The sequence below is a fragment of the Haliotis asinina genome, chromosome 5, assembly GCF_037392515.1.
Source record: "Haliotis asinina isolate JCU_RB_2024 chromosome 5, JCU_Hal_asi_v2, whole genome shotgun sequence".
Lineage (NCBI taxonomy): Eukaryota > Metazoa > Mollusca > Gastropoda > Lepetellida > Haliotidae > Haliotis > Haliotis asinina.
In genome coordinates, this window is record NC_090284.1 from 66,847,844 (window position 1) to 66,871,943 (window position 24,100).

Here is a 24,100-nt window from a genome sequence, read left to right on the forward strand (position 1 = left end):
GGAATTCTGCCTTGTATAAAGGTATTATGGCCTGGGGCGAAAGTGATGTTAAAACCAAACCCCATAAGACATGTTGTAGATGTCACCTGAAAATGTGAAACCGATTATGAAGTGGTGTATCGTGCTTTATGTACTTGATGTTGAAACCGGCAATACAATGATCAGTTTGTAATGTATCTAAATACACATAACGAAGATGTGTTTTAATGTTTTTACTCACCGTTGAGAAGCCAGATATGCACATTCGTTGACTAACGCGTGTTTATCATCCTCGTGGGATTTTTAGAAAGAATAAACTTTAAAGATGAAAAGGGTCGATTCTTGTTTTATTAATGTTGTGAAAGTTGTGAAACCACTTTACTGCAAGAGAATCCAATGGTTCAGATGAACACGGATATATTCTTAAGCGGTTTGGAGCAATGGACACGAGCCAACAGTGTCCCCTATGCTAGTACTTCTAAAAATTCAAATTCAGTGTAATAATACAGTTATAAATTTGTTTTAGTTTATCTTTAATACTTTACGATAACTGATGAAGCCGAGGTATCTCCGCAACTGTACATCCCCTTAATGTATAACACAAGGCCTCTGCACGACCTTAAACTTTCTCTATGTTTGGAGTGTATGTATGATAGTTTAAACTACTTTATACCACCTGTAATCTCTATGATCAAATGATACATATGGTATCATTTTCCAGCATCACTTGTCATAAAGCCGCAAATAATTCATCTCGTCAATTCAAAACGCATGATCTATGCGTTATCATGTTTTATCTTACAACAACCGAATCCTCAAGTATACGTTATAGTATCTGCTAGCTTTACGACAGGCCATTTGGTCTTTAAATACAGATTACACTGCCTGTCTCTCTGTAGTATGATATCTTGATATCATAATCTTGGTTACATAACTTTTGTGGAATAGATGAGTACAAGCTGAAAAATGAAATGTTTGGACCAAGTTGAATTCAACACTTATCTGAAGCAGTAAAACGTGAAGACCAAATACACTGAAAGCAAAAGGTCAAAAAATCGAAAGTACGTAAAGCCATGCATGTATGACTTAAACCTGGTCAAAATAATTAGCTAAAATTATTAAAGACACAGCACTGTATTTGTACACGACAGTCGATATTTCATTCTAAAAGTAGGTACGATAAAAAATTGACCTGGAAGAAGTAAAAGCAAAACTGTGAAAATGGCAGGCAATGCATATATCTCAGTGTTGTGGGAATGTTACTTATTATACGACCGTCTCGACATTTGCAATATCCATTAATATACACGAACCTTTCATTTTTCTGTTACCTTATCACGTGGGCGATTTTAGCTAAAATCTATGAAATATAGCGCTTTATACCTCGGCTGTGTTGTGCTTTCATACAGACATATTACATTCCAGGAATTATGCATATCAACTGTGTCTGTTGTCTAATGTGTCCAAGGAGATCCTTCTAAGCCATAATTCTGACAGATATAGTCACGACAGCAGCATTTAATTCACGGTAAAATCAATTTCAATTTCTCGGTGTATCAATTAGTTAATTATCAATATGTCCTTTGCTCACTTTGCAGCAGCATTTTTTCTCGCTAAAAAGGTGTATCAATCAGCTGATTATCAATAAGTCCCTTGCTGGTGTATTATCGATCTGGCCAGAAATATTTTCTCCAGCTTTTGAAATAACAGTACATAGTATATTCCTATGTAGAGTGACGAAAGTACCAAGTTAGGGTATCAAATTAAAAAATCACATTAGACATGTGTATAGCAGTACACATCCAGAGTCCTACTCATGCGAGCCTAGACGAATGCTCGTCTGAAGAAGATGGTTTTTAGACAAGATTGGAAACTGCTGACATTTTTCCAATTTACTGACATTTTCGGGTAATCCATTCCAGAGTACAGCACCCGTTCTGCTAAATGCTCTGTCGCCATATGTTCTGTTTGGGACAGATGGAACAGCTTTGCTGACTAGCTGATCTGTGTGACCTTCCAGGCTTGTGAAGGTTGACTAGTTTCTGAAGATAGAATTGAGCATGCCCATCAATGGCCTTGTAAACAAACCAAAAAAGTTTGAATACAACTCTTGTCAACAGGGAGCCAGTGTACGTATTTCAGGACTGGTCTTAAGTGCGCTTACATTTGTGTGCCTGTTATGAACTTGCCACATGTGTTTTAACGCGCTGTAAAGTATGCATGTCAAAATGCATGCTTTTGGCATTTTACTGATGGTGTGTATATGAATCTGTAGATCTGTCTGGCATTCCTTAGGTAGAAATATGCAGATTTGCAGATTTTCAATGCTTACGTTGAACCAAAGATGGCAGCTAGAATTGCACTTTCGGGTTGAACAAGCGTATTTCCAATTTGAACCCTGAACTTTGATTTTGTCTGGCGCTGATGATGAGAATCTGAGTTTTGTCATCATTCAATTTCAGAAAACTACTGTTTATCAAACATTTGATCTCTGATATGCAATTTATTATTGTCTGTGGGGTATTCTGTACGGATGATTGAGTTAGTGGCTTGAATCCGAGACATAGCCCAGTTTCATCAGCACAGATATGATACCTGAGACTGTAGAGTCGGGCTGTAGCACCAACGGGTATTGTGCGAGCTTGTATATACAGTGAACAGGATTGAGCATTGTGGTACACCAAACCTTAGTTCTCTGCACTCAAACCTTACTCCATTGATAAACCTGATTGCTTGCGTCCTGTAAGATCCTACTGAAACCATGATAATGCATCGCCATCGACTCCAAGACGTAACCTATCATAAGGGATTAATATTTCAATAAAGGACCTTTTTAATAAAGTTAATTATCATTTAAGCATTGCTTTTTAATAGAGACAGAATTGTAAAATGAGATTTTGATGTTTATTAAATAGATAAGGTTCTATAATAGGTAGGTGTTTTTAGATTTATAATGGTCAGCTTCGATTGCCAATGGCTGTACCTTCAAAGGGAGTTGAAGAATTGTAAAATTATTGTCCTCCTGAGAGGGTACGTAAGTCCCAATACATTTCAAGTAAATTTAAAGTTGCCACTTTTTTAATCGTAGAATATGTGTACTTTTAATTCATGGCTAGATTTGTCTTCTTTCACCAGTGGCTGAAGAGATGGTGTAAATCCAGTGATAATCTAGAATTTTACTGTCCTTTTAAGCTCTAACTTTACTGATTTTCAGACTGATATATAGTAGATTGTTCTCGTCACGATATGGCTGAAATATTGCCGATGTACTACAACACATTCTATCTATCTGGAACTAAATGACAGAGAATTGGTTTAAAGAGAGTTGGTTCCAGTGTTGGCCTAGTTAAAAGATGTGCTATCAGTGCTTTCTTAATAGACAGGGTTACCTGGCATTGACTTGGGTAGCATATCTGTAATGAGGAATCCATGAATCCACCTGAGAAAGGATGTATGATCGAGGATGAAAGAAGTTGGGGAATACATTCTATTTTGGAATCAAACGGCAGAATATATCACATTCAGGAAAATACGCTGTTGCAGAAGACATTATGCTTGGGAATAAGATCATGAGAACTCAGTACCTCGAGTGTCCATCATTGGGGTCAAGTACTGCCTGGTATTTCCTGTCGATTAATATTGATAACGCTTGGGGAGTGCTTGACTTATGTTAGGGATTCAGGAGGATTCTTTCGTAGACGCGATTTTGTTGACAATAACCTTTTATTTTGTTTGATATTTGAGTCGTATCGTCAAACCTTTGAGCCTTTTCTTTCCTGGGAAAGGGAGAGATGTTAAAAATCCTTTACTATCATTTTTTATTCTGTTGCTACAATCGCCAGCAGCTGGTTTAAATCCAGCTAGCGTCCATGCAAGTAGCAGAAGCACTGAAAGTCTCCATTGCCTCTAGTATGGTGATCTACCCTCAGTTGTTGGTGATCAGTGGCACATTTTACACGGTATCGACCAATATAGTTTTCTGCTTTCAAACCTACGTTTTAGCTAGTATTAACTCTTCTTGTGATACTAGTTTTATTTTACAATCCGTCGATGACTGGTTACAAGATTTCTCGTAAATATATGGCTGCAATACTGCCGATGTGACTTTAAAATTTACATCACTCTATTTCTGTTGTTTTTTTCAGTTCATCGCGAAAATGACGTCGTAATTATACGCATATGTCGTCGTTAAAAAGCGTTTTACACATTTTGCAAACAAGTGATTTAATACATCCGTCGCGAGATTCAAGTAGAAAGACCAGAGTATGGTGTTTATTTTCTATATTTTTGTTAAAATTTCCGGTGCTTCCAGCAGATTACTGAAGAATACGTGAAGAAAAGACCACACAAACTGTTGAGTATCAACTGTAATTGCAATATTTACTTTTTTATATTTAACTCACACATATTTGTAATCGTGATATTTCCCGGCAGTATACATCAATGTTGTGTACAAGACAATGACACATGCCTAGCTTCCTCGCTCCAGGGAAGTCAGCATCATTGGGAATTATACATTGTGACTAAGTACATGTTCCAATAATGGTACGTTCTTCGTGTATATCATTGTTACCGTAAAGCAGGTGGCGTTAACGTCCTCATCCATCGACCTCTCATAACTGGGGAAATCACATGTCTAGGGCATGGATTTTAGAAGTTTTCAGATGCTGGGTTTAAAGAGCGAGGATTCTAATATGACGCGAGAGCATTGAGTAAAGGTCGTAACAAAAGTAGAGTCATTAGACCAGAGCGGTCTGAAGCAGCACAAGATCATTGAGACCCACATTTTATCGCTGACATGGTTATTTTGTCGATAGAATGTAAGACCTCATAAGAACATGCTCCGATGAATTCATTTCCTCGAATACTGTTACTTCTATTGGTTTCTAGGGGGCTAGTGAAAGAGAATCTAGTTTCTTGAGTGAGATGACATGCGGTGTAAGCATGACCTGCGGACAAAGTGAATATTTTCCTTCTTTGTGTTAAACATTTGGTGGAATGCAGAGACATTTCGAACGTGGCAGATATATTCACAGAATCATTATTCATAGATACCGCAAGAAGAATAGTGTTCACTTTATAGTAGTGTTCATACAGCTTCGCCCTACTTTATGTTGTAAAACTTGGTTTTCAATTATACACATGCATACGTGTCCAACCCAGAACAGTTATGTCTGACATGAATCACACATCAATGCGGAAACATTTTCGCCATCAAAACGAACAATCTCGAATAGCAACATACCTGCTTTCAACAGACAATGGGTCGGGTTATAATGGAAAAATACAGCAACACCTTTCCTTGATTGTCACTTAAAGCCATATTGTTGGGAGCCTCTGAAATGTTTCAGATTGTAATCAATAATACCCAAGTTGTATTTACCGACCTGAGAATGCTAGAAAGAAAGTATGTATTACATGCAGCATTTAACACTGTTAAGTGAAGAGTGAGATGGGTTCAACGTCTCTTTTGTAAACCATCTCCGATTTTCTCTGTAGAAAAGTGGGTTCCTTCCTGAATGAGGTAGACTAGTACCGCGACTTGGCACCGATCATTTCTGAACCCAGGTTTTGAAATACACGTTTCCAAACCGCATATCAGGTTAAATTTCGATCATTCCAAAACCAAAGTTTTCAAATGACCATTATTCATGCCAATATAGCGTTTAAATCAGATGCACTTTAGAATAACTTTAAAGCATGACGATATAGTATCTGTCCAAAATACTCCTACATACAAAACATTGGAGATTGGTGTACAACGTCTAATTTTTGTGCTGAAATAATTTCCTTTCAAAACCATTTGCCTATGATTTATGTTAAACAGTTGTGTAGAAACATAGCTGAAATTTGTGTTCGTGTCAGTGTGTATTCAAGCAACCAAATAATTGTTTGCAAATGATGCGTTCGTCTGCAATGACCTCGTATAGCGGGGTGGCAGCCGTTGCTCAAAGGAGGTAATTCGTTTTACGTCCGACTAATCAAGGATGACTGCAAAGTATACTTACAATGTTTTGAAGTGTGTTGAGATCAACAGGTGTTGGTAAAAAGCACTCGTCTTCTTTAAGGTTTTCCGGGGTGTAAAATAGAACACATCTTTATTCTTGAGGGACCACGAAGCGCTGAAAAATACAAAAGATAAACAGCATAAGTCCACACTCGCTGAAACTGATTTTCGGAACAATCACGCACTAATTAGTAGCAATAATTCCATCAATATGGAAACGAAATAGAAACTCCGAGAAACAGAACAATACAATGTGTTTCCTATATACATTTATCGGCAATTTTGGCTGAAAAAGTGGTTTTGGTTCAAACAGACAAACTAAACTCACCAGGAAGACATTTACATCCCTATTGCTATCCTCCTCAGAAGAAACCTTGTCATTTCGCTGCTCGATGAATGTATTTTGGGTTACGAAGATATTGTCATCGTCTGTCACATAAAACACTCGAAACGTAAACAGTATATAATATATTCCGACTCTCTTTCTTGCCTTCAGGCTATTAAAATATTTCTTGTAACCATCCACTTTTAATTGAAATTATTGAATTGTATAATGATCTTGCCACTGGCCAATACGACATCGTCTTTTGTTGGTTACCCAGTCACGTAGGTATTTCTGGGAATGTGATGGCCGATCTTGCTGCAAAAGCAGCACTCAACAAATCTGTGACACCACTTCTTCTTCCACACTCTGATTACAAAGCAAGCATTAGAACCTACGTCCGTGATCTGATGCAGAAGAAGTGGGACACCCAAGTAGGTATAAATAAATTACATGAAATAAAACCGTATATTGGTTACACCTACTTGGGCTGTCAGTCCAGATTTGAAGAGGTTATTTTAAGACGATGTCGTATTGGCCATACTAGATATACTCATGCATACCTATTGAAAGGTGAGGATCCTCCGTTTTGTATCCCTTGTGATGAGAGAGTCACGGTCAAGCACATCCTGCTTGACTGTGTTGAATTCTCCATCGCAAGGGATAAATATTTCAATGTCAAAACTGTCAAGGATCTTTTTAACACTGTTAATTCTCATTTAATCATTGGTTTTTTAAAGGATATTGATTTCTTGATTGAATTTTGAATAACATGATCTATAAATAGATGTATTTTAATTATTGGTAATTTAGATTCGTGACTTGCATTGTTAGTGGCTGTACCCTCAAAGGGGGTTGAAGTACCGTAAAATTATTGTCCTCCTGAGAGGGTACGTAAGTCCACAATCATTCAAACTAAATTCTAAATTTCCAGGTTTTTAATCGTAGTATAAGTGGGTTTTTTTATTGTATGGCTAGATTTCCGAAATTGCTGACGGCTGAGGGGATGATGTAAATCCAGCTAGGGTCCATGCAGGTAGCAGGTAGTCCACAAACATTCAAAGTAAATTCAAACTTTCACGTTTTTAATCGTAGCATAAGTGTCGTTTTATTTGCATGGCTAGTTTTCCCAAATTGCTGACGGCTTAGGGGATGATGTAAATCCAGCTAGGGTCCATGCAGGTAGCAAAGGTACTGTAAGTCCCCATGGTCCCTAGTATGGTGATCTACCTTCAGTTGTTGGCAATCTATAGCCCAGTTTTATATTGTATTGTCCTCTATAGATAAATTGTTTTAGGCATTATTACTAGTTTTACATTCTTTTCTGTGATGTTCTAGTTGTTTTACTGTCCTTTGTCGACAGATTTTTATAATACTCATATATTCCATTTTAATGTTACGTTCCCGTCACGATATGGCTGAAATATTGCCGATGTGACGTTAAATATTAACTCACTCACTCACTTACTGTCACATATCGTGAGCGTACACTAACTTAGTACCACCGAGATAGTGTCTCAACCCACGTGTGCTCTTATACCACGTGAAAACTGTTAATACTTTCTGGTGGCGTTCGGGTAGACACGGTAATGGCAGTCGCATCCCAGCTGACACTGGCTGTTCTATCAGTTGTGGGCTGTTCCATCAGTGTTGTTCTGGTCAGTGTGCCTACACAAGACAAATTGAAAATAATACACATTTGTGTTTTACATTCATGACGGTACATAAGTCGGAGAAAACACTTCTCGGTTTTGGTAGGAAGAGCAATCCTTTGGAGTCGGGAGAAGCAGGGACGGAGCCTGTAAAACCGAGGGTGAAGCAGAGTCGTGTTCTGTCCTTTGCTTGAAAAATAATTCAGTTTTATCCGGTCGCGTTAATGTACGAAGGATGTGACATGTAATTGGTTAGAATACAAAATGTAACCACACGTCCCCTGACATCGGAAAACAACAAATTGGCGATTATAGTAATTGAAGGTAACCGTTCGTCACTCAACCGAACAACACAAAAAAAACATAGGTAGTGATATTCCGACGATGATGCAAATTGTTTGCAAGAGGGATTACGTTATATGACATTTGTAGTGTCGAGATGAAATCAGCACAGTTAATGTTACAGACAACCTTGAAATTTAGAAAGATTAAGTTTGAGCATATTTGGTGTAAAGTGCATAATGTCAACTCCTTGATTATTTACCTAGATGGCGTAAGATTATAGAAATAATCAATGAAGAAAGTAAATCTTCAACAAGCGTTGTGTCTTTATAGTCAGATGAAACTATATGACCAAGAAATGTGAGATTATGGTTTCTGAGCAAGGGAAGATCACAAAGGTTGCCATGAGCTTCTATACTCTATAATTGTCTCGGAATGATGTTCACTTGTCTTATTTTTCATCTCTATATGGCTGTAATATTGCCGAAACGATGTAAAATTGCAAGTCACTCACTTCTGTGCTTCCTTAAAACATTTTATTGTTTTAATTGATAGAAGAACAACCTTGCTCGATTACTTTATTCATATTCCTGAATAGAAAGCTCTTCACAAAAGGTGTCTCTGAGTATGTTCCTTCTTTCTTACGGAGTTTGGTTTTTACAACTTCCATTATCATGTACAATATCTCTCAGTCAGATGACATCCAAAAACAAAACACCTAGAAATATTTATCGTGCCTAACGTGAAATTAAAAAAAATATGAACAATTAGTAAGACCGTTAGGAAATTTGGTCAAATGATAGTACAATATTTTGACACACTATCTGAAGATAATTGGGACTGGTTGTGGGAAAGCTGATCGTGAACTAAACGAAATCAAAGAAAAAAATAGCAAAAAGAAATAAAGTGATTACAAAATAACATATCAACAGTATTCGTATTCAGAGTAGTTCTTCATCCTTAATCCTATGTCTGACCCTTAATTGATGCTAGCCACTGTCTCGCAACCATCGTCTTCCTTGTATTGGAGCGAATCAAATATGACATTTCCTCAAGTTGTATAAAACTAAACTATCAAGCATGTGTGGGTTTTTTTCAGCACGAGTTTGCGTCTAGCTTTCCCTGTAAGACTGATAAAAAAACAGGTGAATTAGGGTACCAATACTAGTATTCACAAAAGTGCCTGATCAGTTTTTCCTTCTGCTAATAGAAATAGTTTTTTTATAACTCCCATTATCACACACAACTATAACAAAATAAAACGGGTTTTATATTATCATCAAAGCAAAAAACATTTTCTATCATCATGAACAGAATGGACAAAACCGATCCGTAAAGCAATTAGGAACCTTTGCAGGCATTATCTCAGAGTCATTGGTATATCTTGTCCTATGATTTTTGGGATTGTTAGTCGGAAAAAACCTTTGTCAACCGACATGTGTGGTAACATACGGAACAAAGAACAACTGGCGTTAACAAACTTTAGAAGAAAGGAAATCAGCCCTCTTTGTAGATGGTTCTTAATCTTGTGAAGGTTTTACAATCGACAGGTGTTCATCGCAATCTTACAATACCAGCAGCGAATCCAGGGCACCATGTTTTTACATTGTGTAAAGTCTAACTGTCAACTAGCACACTGAGTTTGGATGAGGTGGTTATTTTTCACAGTTAACATCTGCTGTACCCTCAAGGCTCAACTGCAGACTTTTTTCCCACAACCCAATTTGAATGCAGGAGAGGACAAACTGAAAAAGACTCTTATCGGGAAAAACAAGTTTCACGCAGCGAGGATGGATTTGAAGTCGTTCTCTGTTTCCTATAGACTGACGTAAACAACTGATTTCTGTATCTAAAACCGCTCACTATACTAGAATGTGCAAAACGTTCACACACATATAATCATTAACAACCATGATTACACAGTGTCATTTAGAAAGTGGTCAAGTGTAACATAAGTTATATTTGGGATTCTCTTTCTTAGTAAATTCTAGTACTTTTTTGCGTTGAGTCCCATCCGGGATTCGAATCGACACCCTCAGAGTCAGACACCTAATCGCCAACACACAATAGAAACATGATATATAAGAGTACATGAGCAAGCTCATCGCACGGTATTGAACTTCAAAGGGTAACATCGAAGTGATCATACGCTGCATGAAATGTAAGCTATGAGATGAAAGCAAATACACATTTGACGCCTGAGTAAACATCCCTTGTCTTCCTCCTTTGCTCAAGCATTCTTTGACATCAGATGAAGTTGCATTTCTTCTTTGGCGCAGGATTCCATTCAAACACGATATCCGAATCAGACTGGTCATTTTTTCACATTCAGAATGAAGACAGAGCGAGCTTATTTGAAATGATTAATCGTCTTCATGTTTTATACTATGGTCCGCATGAGGAAGGTAATGTAGATATATCATATGAAATGAGTGAGATAAGTTAAGGGCACATGCATCTCTTCCTAGTGAATGGAAGCGGCAAACCGTCCAATTTCGACCAGTCACCTATTACAACTCATAATAAAATGAAGTAAGCAGTGAAACACATACAAATTGTCTTTATAATTTCAGTTATATTTCACAACAATTTCCACATTTGTCCGTGTAGCGTAACAGATGGCATGTCTTTTTGCCATTGTCTGTGTGGAAAATAGTGCAAGTGCTGCGAGTGCTATAGACTGTACACATCTTTGGGTTAATGACCCAGCAACTACAAAGCGACACGTGTGACCAACGGAATGGGTACAAGTCAATAAATTCAATGCTCTAACATGTTTGGTTATTGGTCCGGGGGATTAACACATAGTTGCGGGTACAACAACGTGCAGTGAACTTGGACAAAGTACTGTGACTGTGTGTCCCATTCCACCAAGCTGTCAATGGGTACCTAGTTAGGATGTGAACGTCACAACAGCGCCTAGTGGCTGCAAGATCTAAATACTCCCCATGGAGTTGAGATTGATAACAATACGATGTGCTGTTGAGTTTGACATCCGGTGATCTAGCTGAAAAATACCACCGCCTTGAGCATGAATTAGTGCGTGTATATGCGCGCTATCTAAATATCCTATCCAAATATATGTATGTATATATAAATAAGTGACACATATGACAGAGAGATGCACAGCATTGGTTCCAAAAGTTATTACCACTGTTCGATTTGTAAATTACGGAAACCAAATATCTCGAATGGGCGTTGTGATATTTCAATATGTCATCTCTGTGGACCTAATCAGGGACATTGTGTGACTAGCTTGTTGTACGTATCTCAGTAACGTAGCTGATAATCACTTTTACTGGAGAAGTGGTCTGGAGATCCTCACTTGGTCTGGAGAATGGTAGATCGTGAATACTCATTCCGAGTTTCTCAGCCACGTGGGATGAAATTATCCCCATTAATCCAATCCTGTCTTTGAAGGCACCATCAAAGAATCAGGCTGACATCGTTCTGATTGTGTGCCATGAAAGTTATTGCTCATCCCGTGTAAAGTCGAAGTCTACACGAAGTCACGACTCCGTGGAAAACGGCGGGAATCCACGTGAAACAAATCAAGCATGTCCTGAGACGGCCACAGTGGATCTCTTTGCGGCGTAAAGCAACAAAACAACCATGTTGCATGTAGTTTCCAATCAACCTACCTGCCCATTTTGTGATGGTGTTAAGAATGGAACGTTACAGAAATGAAGAACCAGTGCAGAAGTGGCTATGAATCTCACGACAGCTATTGCCTATGCATTCTTTAAAATATAATACATCAGATCGACATCGTGTACTTATATTAAATTCAAGTATATAAGTATTTCACTTAATCGTGACTACCTGTGTCCTTTAGAATAATCAATGTTTTCTACGTCGATTTTCCCTCTTTGTCTGTTCTGCAAACGTATCCACAGATGTACGTCTTGTACATGTTCAGTACGGTAAAAACAAGGACATCTTGCCAGTATTGCCCATGTATGACAACACTCACTAGAGATCCTGACCATTAGAAATGATTGATGGAAGTGGAGATGTATCCATCACTGCTCGAGGGATAAAACCTCAAATTTACATTTACGGTTAGGCCATACTGATTCTGTTTGCTGTTGGTTTGGGATTTTTTTGTATGTTTGTTTATGCGTGCTTTTGTTTTGTTGTTTGGTTTGGTTTTGTTGTTTGGTATTTTTGTTTGGTTGTTTGTTGATTTTTGTGTGATTGTTTTGTTTTGTTTTTTGCTTGGTTTTGGTGTTGTTGTGGGGGGGTGTTTGTTGTTTTTGTTGTTGCTTTTGTCTTGTCTTCCATCCTCAGTAGACACATAGAACTTATTTGTGGCATTAATAATATGACTGCTTCTATGAAAAAACCAATTGTTAGATATTTCTATTTTGACCGGCAAGACCGAAGCTGACTGAAACAAAATGAGTTTATTCCTTTATGTTTCTTCTTTTTTATATTGTGCGTTCTAGCAATCGCAACGTTCACTGTTGACTGAACTCACTTGTGACTGGAACTACCAGCAAAGTGTGCTAGATATAAGAGGTCATATTTGAAGAAATGACGAGCGTGGTAATTGTTACCACTAACATTACATGTTGTGTAAATCCTGCTCAACGCCAATACTCCCACATTCTTAAACGCATGTATCCCCTTTAATACACGCGTCTTTAACCTCAAAACCTCACACGGTAACAGTGTGTCTGTGTTAACAACATTAGTGTGGTAGAGGGTGCCGTTGGAATAATGAAATCAATATATACCACTGCCCTGTGTTTCACAGAAGGAACATCACTGCCCCCTTAACACTGGTACGATTTCCCATAAATCATCCACTAAATGTCCACACGTCTATAAGTACTTAATACCTCTGGGTCAATGTATAGAAATGTAAAACTCCACATTGATTTGATAAGCATTGTTGTCAAACGTAGAGGGTTTAATTTATCAAAACATCGAGAGTGGAGTCTATTTTTTCGAAAGAGTGAACACTCTCTAAATTGATATGCGTCTCCTGACACAAACATGGGAGAAAAACCAGGCGACAACATATTATTCCCAGACGATTCGGTAGTTACTTTTTCCGGATAGTATCTGTGCAGCAGAAAACCAATTAGTTTATGAATTACGTTAGGTATTATTTAGGAAGTGACATTATTTGTGGTAATTAAATGAGTCTACTTAGCTTCAGTAGAAGTACAACTGACATGACAAATGGTTATTTCTCATCTCAAATATTGCCAGTGTATCTGCTTTTTTAATTAGAGTAAATGTAATATCACCAGTTCAATTTTTTTCCTTCTGTCATGCAATTATATTGATATACACTGAAAGCTGTATTTCAGTTTCGCTGACTTATCATTTCAAGATTCGTTCCAATACCGGACCTATCGATCGTACGTCTCGTCTCCAATTCTTGTTTTCGCTTACAGGACATAATTCCATTCTAATGTGAAGCGGAAATTGATCTTCCCTGGTGAGCATGTATCTATCCATAGTGTATAGCATGCAGATAGGTCACTACGTTTTTTCTTCTAAAAAATGGAATCAGTGGACACCACCTTTAAAGGCATGTTTTCCATTACCCTGAGGATGTAGAAAGAAATATTTGTAAGATTCGATGTCTTTGATGTGACAAACAATTCACATATTTGGTTTCGTGTTCTGTAATATTAATTCATCACCAAACTGCAATGTCACTGCAAAACTCGATGGAAGCGTCAGAGTGGATGCCCATTTTTCTTACAAGTCAACATAAGAACAACACCATATAAGATACTGTCATCACAAAGACATGACAGTGTTAAAATTAAAGATGACATGAAGATGGAAACACATGTTCTGTCTTTCCTATTTATTTGCTGTTGGATCTAGTATCCATCTATTCATTCCCAGAGTAAACCGATTACGACGGCGTTTCTAGGGTATGTTTTAAGAGAAAAAAAGACTACTTGTGGTGTGAAACGTTTCTTCTGTCGCTTCCTCTGTTGTTTCGATACAGACGTATCAACTACCCGTCTAAGACATGATGCAAAACGAAATGGTAATTGATGTACCTTACTCTTTTGACATTTTAATGTTTCTACATTATCTGTCAACCACGTATTGGCATGTCGTTTAAATGTCATTTATTCTTTTTAACACTTGTTCAGTCGCGAAGATTACACAATGAATAACCATCCATATGCATAAAACTATAAAACTGAGTCACTTTTAGGAACATTAATAAAAAAATGTCTAGTCACCATCTTGTGCCTTTATAGATGATACTATTAATCATAATGATTACATTCTGTTCAGGCACGGTCACAGATAACGTCTAAGGAATGGGTGAAAATCCACTTCCTGGCCTCACTGTTCCTGACATTTGTCATCAGTTCCCAGAACCCGCTCTCCAATTCACATATTACTCAAATCCCAGTCCTCATTTCTAAAACATACACATCAGCACATTTACATAAAAACTGAGAGCATTAAATCACCCTGAGAGGTCTATGGCGATAGTCTCGTTATACAGACGACCTATTGGTAACTGCGGTGTTGCCTTTCAGAGCCCAAATCCATAATACATACAATGAATGCACTTCCAATCCCATGTTACATAACTCTCCTCTGGAAACTAGAAAAAAACACGATCTGCTTCAACCAACTGATCTAATGGACTATTGTATGCCTGTACACCTTGTTCAGCTTGATCTGTCCAAGTGAATACTAATAAGTGCTAAAAATATACTAAAATGAACCTCCACGAAATAACCCAGTCACATGACAATGCACTATCAATTTCCTGTCTAGAGAGACAACTGCTGTTTACTTCTACTGAAAATAAAAGTCGTGTATTTTTAAAAGTGTGAAATGTCTTGCATTTTGAAATTTATTATTGGTAGTTTGGAGTAATAACTGAAATTGGTGATATTCTGTTGGTTTTACTGTCCTTTGTCGACAGGTTATTTCATTATGTATATATATATCAAATTAGGATGAATGAAACACGCACTTAGGGTTTGATACTGGAAACAATAAAGGGCTCACAAGCATGTGGAAAGCTTCATATTAATCCAAAACAGCCCTTTCTGGTTAACATTGTAGGTAAACCGATAGATAGATAGATAGAAAAATTAAAATAGAGAACCGGGAATGCCAGCGATTTTGAATGACGAAAGACAATTGCTTCCTGGCGTTTGCTGGATCAGTATTGGTTAAATGCCGCTCTGATTTGTCAAACATTCTTCCACTCAAATAGGCGTATATCACATGTCTCTCGATAGCGCTATGAGGAAGTCTGTCCTATTCCTCTTGAACAGCCTGTCCATAGGGAAACGGTCTGGGACTATTGCTAGCCATAGCTTGCTATAGTTGTGCTCCAAGTTAACATTAGCTCTGGCTCTGACGTGAAAGACACAATCTCGACCAACACGTCTTGAAAACAGCTCGACAAATAGTGTCAGACACTCGTGACGGCTACCAGGGAAGTACAGATTGAAACTATATTTAACGCCTCATACAAGATCTACATATTGGTGAAGTTCTTAACAAGTGTGCATAGTGCATTTTGCCATGTTATTATGTATTGATTTGAACGCCACAATTTGCTCTGCAGGAAAATGAAACAAATTGCCTCATTACATGCAGTCCAAAGATAAGTGAAAAGGAAGTTAGTTTTAACACATCCTTTGTTAGACGCGATACCGATCTGTCTCCAAAACGTATATTTGCTTTATGAGATTTCACATTTCCAATGTTTCATTTCACTGTATGAGTCAACGAGACATTTGCAAGGTGATTAACAATTAATTCACACCCCAGATGTGATGGAGATATTACTTCCACATTTCATTTTCCAGTTTTCATAACGACCACCCAAATATATAACTTTCGCCTCAAATCAACATTCTTTCCCCCCAAAAGGTACATCTAATCACTGCCATAATTCAGTACAGTACTGAAGCATTATGCTCACGCACTGGCTACTCCACGTTTTCCTGTCTGACAATTGTTTCGTATCGTGAATCTTTTGAGCTTTTTTCCTGTGAAAGGGAGAATTGTTAATAATCCTTTTCGATCATTTTCTATTTTAATCAATGTATCATGGAGAAAACGTCGTAATGTTGTGTATAAAAATGTCATCGTCAAAAAAGTGTTCCAACAGTTTCGCGAACAAGTGATTGTTTATACTGTAGGTTTTTTCCATTCGTCATGACATTCAAGTAGCAAGATTAGATGTATATTACGTGTATTTTGTCGGTTTTTTCAAAACTTGATATCTGTTACCAATTTCCGGTGTTTCTAGCAAATAATGTAAGTAGAGGTGTCGTAAAGGCTTACACAAAATGTTGAGTATCCACTGTCATCACAATATCTACTTTCGCATATTTAACTCACACATATTTGTAATCGTGATACTTCCTGGTAGTATACAACTATGCTGCGTACAAGGTAATGACGCAAGCATAGCTCCTTCGCTGCAAAGAAGTGTCCATCTTTCGAAATTATACATTGCGAGTAAGCTCATATTCGAATAAGGATACGTTCTTCGTGTATATCAAGGTGACAGTTCTGTTGAACTCTGATCAACGCATTTCCTGTAATACTGCTTCCTGTATGTGCTCGTTTCTGAGGGGCTAGTAAAACAGGGTCTTGTTTCTTGAGTGAGATGCCAAACTGTGTAAATATGACCTGTAGACAAATTCCTTCTATTTGTAAAACATAGCAAATATATTCCATAAAGATATTGAAACTTTTACATGTGATACACCAAGTAAAATAGTACTACTTATTGGAGATACTGGAGGTTATTACTCGAGCAAGTGGGTATATGACGTATTCGAAACGAGTGTGAAATTTTGTACAGGCAATGTGACGGGTATGCTGAGAAAACTTGATTGTCACATGAGTACATATTGCTAGGAGCCTGTGAAATGTTTTAGGTCGCAATCAGTACGCAACCTGGGAATAATAGAAAAGAGTTTATATCACGAGTGTGACACTTGGAGTTATCGCCTCTTTTAATAATATTCCAGTGTTATCAGGTCGTATTAATGTATGGGGAAAGACGTATGTGATAGGTCTGAATAGAAATTGTCATCACACGTCCCTCTGAGAACTGAGGACTGCAAGCAGCTTGGTGATTACAGTGCCGGAAGCTGACGGTTGGTCACTCAACTGAAGAACACAAAGATTGTGCGAAGTATGTTTTAGTCATGGCGTTACCCATCTACCATTTTCCAAATATTTGGTCTTTGCTCTACCAGTAGCAGTGAGGTGGTCTTAATGTTGTTCAGCTGCAATCCCACTGTAAGGATAAAGTTTCATTGTTAATGCCTGTTTGATTATGCTCTTTAGCGTAAGTGTGGATATGAAACCATAAATAGTAAAATGTTGAAAATTATTTGCAGGAGTGATTACGTTGTATGACATTTCCATTGGTTCGACAGAATGAGCACAACCTCATGCTACAGGTCACCTGTTTCTGCCTAAGTTCTTTTGTAACAAAATTGGGGACTCGTCCGGGATAGAATTCATTTGACATTTGAGACCATTTGTGAAATCTATTTCAAATTTCTGCAATTTTACAACAAGTTAATTGTGGAACCAGCAACATGGTGTTTGAACTTAAGACGTCTGTATTGTCCCCTGACTTTGAAACAATCAGTCAGTTCCGGAAATCAGATCTCAAACCTGATGCCAAACCTGCAATGAGGAAATTTCAGATGTTGACAATTGTGTTGGATCATTATATTGAAGAGGGAGTTTTTGAAGATGATGTTTTGGAAATGGTGCCAGAGGAATATTCAGACCAGTTGGAAATGAAAAAAAATAGAAATAGAACTGATGCAAATACGAAAAAGAAAGAGAGAAAGTAGAAAGGGAAAGTTTGAGATGGAGAGGAAAATAGAAAGAGAAAGGGAAAGAGACAGAAAGGAATTAGAATTGAAGAAATTGCAAGTTGACAAAGAAATTGCTCTGCAAAAAAAATTGAAACCCATTCTCAGCCCTCAGATTCTTCCTCATTTGACGTTGCAAGGCATGCTAGGCCTGTACCCCCTCTTAATGAGAAAGACGTAGACAAATATTATCTACATTATGAGAGGGTTGCAGAAAATCTCAAGTGACGTAGAGAGTCATGGACTATGCTATTGCAAACTGTTCTGAGGTGTAAAGCTCAGGATGCTTATTCAGCCTTGTCAGTACAACAAAGCTCAGACTATCTTGTCAAGAGTACACTTTTGAAAGCTTATGAGTTATGCCTAAGGCTTATCGTCGGAAGTTTAGAAATGCTCACAAAAGGAACAATGAGACTTTTGTAGAGTTTGCTACAGGAAAGGAAACATTGTTTGATAGGTGGTGTGGGTCTAACGAGGTCACGGATTTTGATGGTTTGAGACAGTTAGTGTTGATTTCAAGCAGAGTGTTCGTGCTGACCTTAAGACTTATTTGGGGGAACAAAAGGTTGATGACTTACATAAGGCAGCAATGTTGGCAGATGATTATTGTTGGACTCACAAGAGTTCTTTTAGGTCTCCTGGTAATACAAAGTCTTCGGGCCAAAACGGCTTTTCCCCGTTTAAGACTTCAGGACATGCATGTTACAGTGATGTTAGAATAGGTTCAAATGCTACTTTTCAGTCTAAGTCTAAGACTACCAGTGGTTCTGATCCTGTTTGTGCATAATGTAAGAAGCCAGGCCATTTGATTTCTGCATTTTACAAACTCCAGTTTAGAAATCAGAGTACAGGTTCCCCAAACGCTTTTGTGTCCATCGCACCTAAGCCTTTCTTTCCAGGTGGTTCTGAGGAAAGTTTTGTTTGTGAGAGTAAGTCTCCAGATTCTGTACTTCGGAACGAGTTTTTGCCCTTTGTGTCTAAGGGTTCTGTGTCACTTATGGGAGCTAATTCTACCCCACGGCCCGCTATTATCTTGAGGGATACTGCAGTTCTTCAATCTCTGATTTTTAAGGATGTTTTGCCTTTTTCAGGGTATAGGTGGCAATTCTTCTGCTCCTCTCTCAATTTTGTGAATTTGACCTCAGATCTGATTTAAGGTGAGGTGAAAGTTGGTGTTCTTGACTCTCTCTCCCAGTTCCGGGTGTCGATTTGTTGATCGGTAATGATCTTATGGGGGCCAAAGTTGGCGCTGTTTCACCGGAGAGTTCAGTTATTACAGAAACGTTGGAGGATGAATTTCTGGGTATTTGCCTTCTTGTGCAGTGACTCGTTCAATGTCGACATTTCTTCCAAGACTTCTTTGCAGAATGATACATTTTATGATTTGTCAGGTACATTCATGGATCATTCTTTGTGTGAGCTAGAGACAGATGACTTATCTTTAGAGAGTAGTAGCTCTTCAGGACTTCTTGAAAAGTCAGATAGTTTGTCAGGTGGTGAACACATTCTTTCCAGAGAGCAGCTTATTTGTGCACAGGGTGAGGATGTTGAAGTGCACGTGAACTTGGCTAGTTAGGCTGTTTCTTCTGAGGAGGTTAGCAAGGTTCCAGTTTGTTATTAGTATAAGGATGCTGTTCTGATGAGGACATATAGGTCGCTGGATGTTCCTACGGAGGGTGAAGGGAAATTGTACCATCAAATTGCGGTACCGAAATTATTTCGAAAACGTACTTTCATTGGCCCATGAAAGTCCCATGGCAGGTGATTCGGGTGTAAACAAAACTTGTGAGAGAATTTTGGCACATTTCTTTTGGCCCAGTTTGACACAGGATGTGGCTGAATTTTGTAAGACCTGTCATGCATGCCAAAGTGTTTGAAAAGCAAATCAGAAAATTCTTTCCGCTCCCTTCAGATCAATACCGGCTTTAGAGGAACATTTTCGTAGAGTTATTGTTGATTGTGTTGGTCAACTACCTAAGACTAAGTCTGGTGATCAGTTTTACTCACAATCATGTGTGCTTCTACCAGATTTCCTTAAGCAATTCCACTTTGTAGGATTGTTGCTCCTATGACTGTCAAGGCTTTGATCAAGTTTTTTACCTTAGTTGGCTTGTTGTTCAGTCTGATCAAGGCTCAAACTTTATGTGTAAGGTGTTTCAACAAGCTATGTAAAAAGTTGGGTATTAAGCAAGTTACGTCTATTGCTTATCATCCAGTCACAGGGAGCTTTAGAGAGGTTTCATCAAACTTTGAAGAATATGATCAAGACTTATTGTTTTGAGAAAGAGAAAGACTGGGATGAGGGTATGCATTTGTTTTTGTTTGCTGTCAGAGAGTCAGTTCAGGAAAGTTTAGTGTTTAGCCCCTTTGAACTTGTATTTGGTCACAGTGTGCGTGGGCCACAAAAACACTTAAAACACTAAAACACAGTGGCTCAATGACAGACTTCAGATCAATATTTTACACAATGTGTCTACATTTAGGGACAGACTATCAAAAGCAAGTGAGTTGGCTAGAAAAAACTTGAAAGTTTCACAAGAAAAAATGAAGCTAAACTATGACAGAAAGTCAAAAGAGAGAACTTGTATTTGGTCACAGTGTGCGTGGGCCACAAAAGCACTTAAAACACTAAAACACAATGGCTCAATGACAGACTTGAGATCAATCTTTTACACTATGGGTCTACATTTAGGGATAGACTATCAAAAGCAAGTGAGTTGACTAGAAAAAAAATTGAAAGTTTCACAAGAAAAAATGAAGCTAAACTATGACAGAAAGTCAAAAGAGAGAAATTTTACTTCTGGTGAGAAAGTGTTAGTTTTCGCTTCCCATTCCTGATCAACCACTGAGAGCAAGATATCAAGGTCTATGTGTTGCTGACAAAAAGGTTAGCGACACAGACTATGTCGTCCTGACGCCTGGTCATCGTAAACAAAAGAGATTGTGTCATGTCAACATGATTAAGATATATCATGACAGGTTAGAAACCAAACGTGTCAATTGTATTGCCACACTCTCCTCAGTTACTGATTGTACTGAAGACAATTGTGAAAATGTTGACAACATTGATGATTGTGTTAGCAATGTGAAGGTTGATGATCTTAGTGATAATGTTTCACCGAAGTTGATAAATTCTGATGTGTTAGCTCACCTAGATGAGCAACTATCACTTTTATCCCCTGAGGAGAAAGTATAAATGTCAGATTTGATTCATTAGTTCTCTCACTTATTTCCTCATGTGCCTGGTCGAACTGATGGTGTTAGCCATGATATAGATGTAGGTGATGCTGTGCCTGTAAAACAACATCCTTATTGGATGAATCCAGTGAAACGTGAAATTCTGCGGTAAGACGTGAAATATATGCTGGACAATGACATTAGTGAACCCAGTGACAGTCCGTGGAGTTCACCATGTGTTCGTGTGCCGAAGAGTGGAGGTAGGTAGCGGTGCTGTGCTGACATGGAAGCTGTCAATGCACTTTCACGAACTGACTCGTATCCTATTCCGAGAGTGGACGATTGCATTGATCGCATTGGTAAAGCTAAATATATAGTAAGTTTGATTTACTGAGTTCAGGAAGGCACAGGTTGAATTTTTAGGGCATGTTATAGGGGAAGGCCAGGTAAAACAAGTTCATGCTAAAGTTGAAGCAATTGTACATTTTCCAGTACCTCAAACTAACAGAGAACTCATGAGATTCTTGGGTATGGCTGGCTATTACAGAAAGTTTTGTCAAAACTTCTCAGATGTTGTATCTCCACTTACCAACCTTTTGTGGAAAAAGGTAAAATTTCAGTGAACCAGGTGCTGTCCTGATTCAAGAGGATGATTCAAGAATTGAACATCCAGTTTGTTTTTGTTTTGTTTTTTCAAAGAAATTTGAAAAGAAATTATTCTACCATTGAGAAAGAGACATTAGGTCTTTTGTTAGCTTTACAGCATTTTGAAGTGTACCTTGGTACCACCACTTTGCCAGTTGATCACATTTTACTGATCGCAACCCCTTGACATTTCTTTATAAAATGAGGCACCTGTGAACGGCCACCTCCTCGTGGTGGTTGCTGGGTACCACCAAGAGCCATTCACCCCCGTTGTGCACCCGGGGTAATATTTGGTCCACCAACCCGTTTGCCGTGGGTTGTGGCCCTGTGTCGGTGGAGGAGGGGATCCTGGTGGTTGAGGGCAACAGGGGCCTTCAACTGTGTTCCTGTTGCCTAGTACACCACTGCGGCCCTGACTTCACCTAGACGGGTGGTTGAATGGGCCCGGTTCAACCAATGGCCTGGTCATGCCAAGCCCTGTGCATATGATTTTGTATTTGCACAAAATCTATTTCTGAATTACTTGTTAACTTTAGGTCTTGGTCCAGTTTGTTAATCATAGAGATCTTGTTTTGGAATAATTGTTATTATTCATCTGCCTAGAGTCTTTATTTGCCCAGAAAGCAATGGCTCGTGGGCCAATCTGGTAGTACATTTTATTCAAAGGTACTCTCTTGGTATCCTTAGTGGCGCCTTTTGAAGGCCCACATTGTCCTTGTTGACACTCCATGGTGGGTGGGGAATCAGGAGAGTGAACCACAAACTATATCATCATGGCTTCACAAAACCAAACAAAAACAAAAACGTTATCATGCTGATGATACTGATGATGAGGAAGATGCAATTACCAGACTATGCTATTCGGAATTGAAACCTGGCCTCGATTCATTGTTGCAGAGTCAAGTGAGATAAAGTTAACTTCATGTTCTCCTTTTCTATTAGAAAAGGCAATTCAAGGTATTGCTGGAACTGTTAAGAATGTAACCAAAATTTAAATCTGCTTCACTTTTGATAGAATGTGCCAAGAGACAACAGGCAGCAAATCTCATGGAAACAACGTCATTTGCAAACATTCCTGTAAAATGTTATCCATACGAGTCTCTCAATTTCAGCAAAGATACTATCCAAGACAGATATAGAAGTCTTGCTGATCTCTCCGCGGATGGCATTGTGAGTCAGTTAAGAATGCAAGGTGTAGTTGAGGCAAGAAATATGGTGTCTATTCGCCTTCAACACGTATTTGCTTACGTTAGATGTTTCACAGTTACCCCAATTTCTTATAGTCGGATGCTTCTCCATGAAAATTGACCTCTATATTCCTAATCCTCTCAGATGTCTTAACTGCCAGAAATTCGGCCATGGTCAAAACTCATGTAAAAATCATGCTGCCTGTTTTCGCTGTGGTGACAAAGATCATGATAACGGTACTTGTGTGTCAGAACCAAATTGTGTAAATTGTTCCGGTTCACACATATCTTCCTCTAAGGAGTGCATGGTTTGGAAATTTGAAATGGCCACCCAACGCAGCAAAACAGAAAAGCATGTTAGTTTTTTAGAAGCAAGGAAATTAGCTGCTTCAGTTACACCCATCCACCAACACTCCTCTATGGAGTAAGTTAGCATATGCCGAAGTGATGAAACTCTCTACTCATTCCGTTGATTGTCAAGCTGACTTAACATGGGTGACTACACAGACACCTGTGTGTGTTAATGATCTCACTTCTGGTGCAATTACTCACTCATCATCATAAAAAGTATCAAAATCATCTGAAACTCTGCACCACTTGTTAAAAAGAAAAATGCTAACGTTGATTATTTAAAAGAGCCAAACAGAAATGAACGTGTCGGAAAAGGACAGAGAGACCCTGTGCCAATTTTAAACAGGTTCGATCTTTTTGATGACATGGAAGTGTCATCCCAACTGAGCACCCGCTCCAAGAGCCACTCTCCAAAGAAGAAAGGCCGGGAACTTTCTCCAATATTACATCGTAAATGAATGCTCTAAATATAATCCAGTGGAACTGTAGAGGAATGAGGAATAATTTGAGTGATTTACAGCTTTTAGTTCAAGATTTGAAACCGTCAGCTTGATGTTTGCAGGAGACGTAACTCAAATCAACTGATACATTTGACTTACGAGGTTATACACCATATCATTGTTTTTCCCCTTCAGGTC